The sequence below is a fragment of the Protopterus annectens genome, chromosome 8.part0, assembly GCF_019279795.1.
Source record: "Protopterus annectens isolate FY-2018-M chromosome 8.part0, PAN1.0, whole genome shotgun sequence".
NCBI classification, from domain to species: Eukaryota; Metazoa; Chordata; order Ceratodontiformes; family Protopteridae; genus Protopterus; species Protopterus annectens.
In genome coordinates, this window is record NC_056741.1 from 1418323428 (window position 1) to 1418329531 (window position 6104).

At 43.5% G+C, this 6104-nt stretch overlaps 1 protein-coding gene across 5 annotated transcripts in view; it reads right to left on the bottom strand.

The window, feature by feature from the left end:
* Nucleotides 1–6104, bottom strand: part of FEZ1 (fasciculation and elongation protein zeta 1) — a 248569-nt gene that overhangs the window by 148756 nt on the left and 93709 nt on the right. The window lies entirely within an intron of this gene.

The following is a 6104-nucleotide window of genomic DNA, read 5'->3' on the forward strand; positions in this document are numbered from 1 at the left end:
GGAATTCGGCCAAACAACATAAATAAAGAACAGTAACGCTGTCTCCATAGAATGATAACATCAGCAGTCTCTGCTTAACTAATGCTGATTACCACTGAGAATGTATTACTGCTTCCTAGCTTTCATGGACAAAATGCAAACCACTTCTTCTTTAGCAATATCACTCAAGTACATGAAAGTGGACTTTACTGACATGCCTCACAAATATAAAACATTAGTCTGAATATTTAATGTCAGTACTACACATAAATAATCTGAGATTTAGATCGGAGATTTGCACTGTGCTCTTTATTGGAATTGTTTACTGTACATTTTGACCAAGAAATATTAGGTAAAGCAATGGGCCTTTTTTGTTTGACCTAAGTCATAGTTCTTCGGATTTATTGGCATATGTGACATCTGCGGAAACCAACAGATAGATACACGTAAAGTAATGATACGCATGATCTGTTTTTAAAATATCGATTACCTCCAAAACAGAAATGCGTCTGCTTAGAAAAGGCAGCTACCTGGTGAATATCTGAGGAGCAAACACATCTACGTGTCTCTTTTTCCACCCCACCCCCATAATATGGTATTTCATGAAATGTATGTGTCCAAAGTCTTTTTTTTTTTTTTTGTCCGACTGCAAACGAGCATTCAGTGTTGTTTCTAAAGCAACTTGCTGCCCCATATTCAAATTATCTGAGCTTATCTTCACACAATGGGTCAAGTATGCCAGCACTTGCCTGATTTATTTATTTTTTTATTTTATTTATTTAACATTTGTTGACTGGGAATGTCCGACTAGGTTCCACAGATCCTGTTTTCAGTGGAGGCCCGGGGAGAAATGCTCCAGATGCATGTCTTTGGAATGTGGGAGGAAACCGGAGTACCCAGAGGAAACCCACACGAGCACAGGGAGAACATGCAAACTCCACACAGAAGGCACCCCAGCCGAGAATCGAACCAGAGAACCTCTTGCTGTGAGGCGACAACGTTAACTGCTGCACCACTTCGCCGTGCTGATATTGTGTGTTCTCATGTAATTTCTTAACTGCAACTGAAAGTACAAAGTCAGCTGATGTATTTGCATGTCAAAGCCCATTTGAACTGTAGTGCACCATAAAATTAAGCAGTTTTAAAGACTAAATTAGTATGTAATATGTTCATAGGTGTGTACTAGGCTAATGGCCCTGGAGCCTTTACAAGCCTAGCCCATAGAAGTGCCCTTGCATCATGACGCCCAACATTAGTTACCACTGCCTCTATCAATAGAGCCACTGGAGTGATCCCTGGGGTGAACTTTCTATTTCCTATCTACTCATCAAGATTTCTCTTGAAGAGGGCCAGTGAGGTGCTCTGCTTGACATGTATGGGAAGTCTATTCCAGAGCATGAGCAGTCTCTGGGTTATGAACCTGTCCTTCCAGCATGTTCTGTTGATTGTGGTAATGAGGTTGAGGTCTGTGGAGCATGTGGTGCGGAGGGATTAGGATTTATTTAGATGTAGCATTTCTAACAGAGCTGGGTCAGACATGGCTTTGTAAGTCAAGCAGAGATCGCCTCTTAGTAGAATAGCTGGATTTTTTTGTGTCTGTCCATGTAGGACATGTGTTTAAGGCCTAGGATCCTCTTCATGAGGTACTTTTGTGGCCTTTCCAGCTGTTGCATCTGTCTAGTGAGGTACATGTCAAATGGGGCATTATACTCGATGACTGGCCTAATGAGAGAAGAGTAGAGAGATATGATGACCTCTTTCTTCCTGGATGCAAAACCCTTGGTAATGAGATGTGCCACATAGAAGGAGTTTCTGACCACAGTGGCAATGTGGTGGTCGAAGGAAAGGTTGCTGTCAACCTGTGTCCCCAGATCTCTTATAATGCCTTCAGTGTTCAATGAGGTCCCATTGATGTGGTAATTATGCAAACTGTGTTTTCCCAAAGGGGATGATGATGCATTTTTTGGCATTACATTTAAGGCCTTGGTTTTGACACCAATCATTGGTCTCAGTGAGGCCTTTTTGTAGAATGTCTACATCACTTGGGGAGTTAATAATGGCTCCCAGCTTGCAGTCATCTGCGAACTTGGTCAGCCAGAGTCCCTCCATGTTGGCCTGGACTTCTGAAAAGTAGATGCAAAACAGAGGAGGACCCAGGACTGATCCCTGTGGGACTCCACTCGTGACTGGTCGACAGTCTGACTTGGAGTCCGCTACTTTCACACTGTGGGTTCTCTCTGTGAGCCAGTTTGCAACCCACCTAGTGATATAAGGGTTGATGCCTAGTTTGGTGAGTTTATCAATAATTCCTGAGTGGGAAATGGTATCAAAGGCCTTGGCCAGATCGAGGTAGGCTGTATGAACTGCCTTGCCCTCATCCACGACTATGGTGACTGACTCAAAGAAGTCAACCTGGTTGAGCAAGCATGATCTACCTTTCACAAAATCAAATTGCATGGGATCTAGAGTTTGGAGGTTCCCTATAGCCTTGTTAATTAGGTCCATGATGATGCACTCCATAGCCTTACATATCAGACTCGTCAGGCTAATGGGACAATTCCCAGGGTATGTAGTCGCTCCCCTTTATGGAGAGGGATGACTGTAGCAGTGCGCCATTCAGTAGGGACAAAGCCTGAGGTGAGGCTGTGATTGAATGGGGCACACAGATGCGGTGCCAGTTCACTTTGTAGTTCATGTAGAACACATTCAGGGATATTGTCGGATCCCATGGAAGCTGTATTTTTGGCCATGAACAATGCAGCTTTAACCTGTGCTGCAGTAATGCTGGGTGCCTGGCATTCCTCCGGTATTGTGATTGGTCCTTTTGGGTAGGGGGGGCTAAAGTTGCCACTGAATCTGTCGGCCAGTATGTTTGCAATATCTGTTGGCTCAGTATAGGAGGTACCACTGTGCAGTATCTCAGAGCAAACCAGGGTATTGCCATGGAGATTCTAGATATAACTATAGAAGGCTTTGTGGTTGTTTTTAGTGTCTGGCGCAATTCTGCCTTCATAGCTGGCTTTAGAGGTTTTGATGAGGGATCTCAACTTTTTGTTGAGACTAATAAGGCAGTTTTTCCAGTCTTGGGACTTCACCTTTTTCTGCAACAGTTTCTTCCTTCTGTTGTAGAGTTTATTAATGGCAGGGGTCCACCAGATTGGCTTCCTTTTTTGGAGGAGGACAGAGTCTTGGTTCTGTTGGGTATGACTAGTTCCATGCATTTATGTACGTGTTCGTACAGTGCATTGGTTTATGATTCGGCAGTCATGCATCTATTTTCCATTGAAATGGTTGCCATGAAGTTAGCCACCTCTGTTTTTAGGAGACCAAAGTCAGCTTTGGAGAAGTTTTTCATGGTGGTTACCTTTCCAGGGGGTGTGGGTGAGATGTGGATTTCCATGGTGATTAGTTTGTGGTCAGATCTAACAAGGGAGGAATTGACTACTAGTGTAGAGCAATGGTTGCCCATGTTAGTAATAACCAGGTCAAGGATGTTGTTTCCTCAAGTGGGGGTAAGAATGAGCTGGTCCAAGGCATTAGAATTGATGAATTCCAGGAAGTGTTTGGCCAGTGTATTGGTGCATGAGTAGTTTTCCCAGTTGATAGAGGGGATAGCTGATGTCACCTAGTATGAGAGTGTTGGATTGGACCCTAATAGTTTCCAGACTGCTTAGGAACGTGGAGTTAGAGGCTTGTGACATGGTTGGGGACCTATAGCAGGCTACAACCTAAATTGCCGTCTTACCCAATGTTAGTTGTACCTGAAGTATCTCAGATGCGTTATTCTGGGCTACTAGTCTGGATGTGTGCATATCCTTTATAAATATGGAGACACCACCACATTTGGAGCTTTGTTCCATGTTCTGGGGCCAAAAGGTGTGGAATGAGTTATAGCCTGGTAGCTCAGGGGCACTTTCTGCTGCTTTAAACCAGGTCTCCGTTACAGCATAAATGTCAATGTTCTTCATTTTTAGGAGTGCTTCGAGCAAGTGCATCTTGAGATTTAGACTTCTAGTGTTGAGCAGCATGACCCTCATATTGCATTTGTTTATAGCTGTTATGGTGGTAATTTGGTCTTTGGAACATCACCTAAAAAAGGCATTATAGGGGTGGCTAGTGCCTTAGCCAGTATCTGGAAACCCAGGGGTGAGAGATGCAGGCCATCTCTGGCAAAGCATCGAGGTCTGTCAATCATGTCATCCCAAGCAGACAGATACTGGATCATCTTAGAATGACACCAGAAAATTAGCCAATTATTAAAGTCAATAATTTTCTACTTGTATTGTGGCATCTTTCTGGGTGATGGTAGGATGCTGCTCAGGGCTAGGGTCATAACTGCCTGGTCCACATAATCCGAGAGCTCCTCCCTGTCTCTTTTCATGTAGTCCAGGGAGGGCATCTCAGGTCATTCACACCCATATGGACAGTGACAGAGTCATACTTGTACTTGTTGTGGAGTGACCTGAGTGTGTGTGTTATGTGTTGGATTCTGGCACCTGATAGCTGACTGTTACCTTCGCCTTATTCAACCTAGTGAGTGGGACATCAGTGTGCCTTACTATTGAGTCACCTATGATTAGTGTAATGGGCAAGCTGTTTTGCCTTAGGGGCTTAGGTTGAGGGGCACACTGTGTAGGTGAGCTATGTGTCTTGTGGTTTGTGCTGTGTTGTGGGGGTTGAGTGTGTTTCTGCCTTGTAGGTCTCTGCTGTTTGGGTAGATTTCTATTGAGAGCCTCTGCAAATGTGGGTGTGTGGTTTGTGTTTTTATGTGAGAGCTGTGATGGTGGGTGTTCTAGAGGGCTATGTGTTGCATGTGGTGTGGTGCAGGTGTTGACCTCCTCTTGACCAGCTATTCCGGTCTTGGCTTGAGAGTGCATGGCTTCCAATTTGGATATATAAGTGCATCTCTCACAAGTCTGAGTGTTATGAGATAAGAGAAGAGGGTTGTCTGTGTACATGAGGCAGTTGCTACACTGCCTCAGAATGCCCAAGTTCACCAAATTAATAGGAGAAATCACAGGGAACTAACCTTTAGACATGCCAGGAGGGAAGGTCATTATTACTACGTACTGGAGCTGTTTCCTTATATAGTCCTTTTACAGGAAAAATGTCTGCACAGAGCACTGCCAAGCACTTGAAGGGAAACTAATATGTAGACCCTGAAAATTTAATGATGAAGTATTTAGGCAAGTATTCTGAAGTTAGAAAGAAATCAAGCAGTACTTACTGAAAAATAAAGCATTAGTTTGTCAAGAATGATGAAAACAGGGGAGTTGCATGAATGGCTACTGCCTGGCTACTACTAATGCTGGTCTCAGCACAGCGTCACTCTGTTGGGATACAATGCTCCTTTGCTTCTTCTCTCACCAGAAGCAAAATGTTAGCTCCATTCCCAAGAACAGAAGCAGGCCACGGCCTGTTTGGTGATCCACAGTCTTGTCCTAAATGATGCAAGGGTCTGCAGGCTTGTAGCCATTTTCTGGTAGATGCCTCGAATAGTAACCAGACCAATCAGGTATGTTAGGCACAGACACTCAGTCTCCAACCAGAAAGAGTCAGGACTCAATGCACTCTGCTCCTATTCTCACCAGGATCAGAATATAAGCACAGATTCCAAGCTGTCACCTATAAAGCAGTTATTAAGATTTCTGGTTATCAGCAGTGTCCAGGAAATAATGTAACTGGACTCCTTCTCTCACCAGGAGAAAACATAAGCACTAATCCCAAGATGACTACTGAGAGGCAGAATGTGGGCTCTCCAATAACTGGTGGTCTTGCAATAGATGCTTAAAAGTAAGATGAAAAAAAATGGTTTATCCTGAACACTGCAGTGTGCACTAGAGGAGTTTGATGTGAAAGTAGGTAACTTAAGTTTTACCTGTCTAAAAAGTTAAGTTTTAGTGTAGAGTCACTATTTTTAAAACAGCAATCTAGACTGAAAGGGGGTGGTCACTTTTGTATTCTGGTACTAAAGAGTACAGGAGGATGGCCAATAAATTTAAATAGTTGAAGGGAAGTGATTTCACAAAATGATAAGCTTGTGCTTTCACACACCAGCCAGTAAAAGCAGACAGGAAATTAGATATATGGTCAAATTAACATAAGGGGCAGGCAACTAGAAAGAC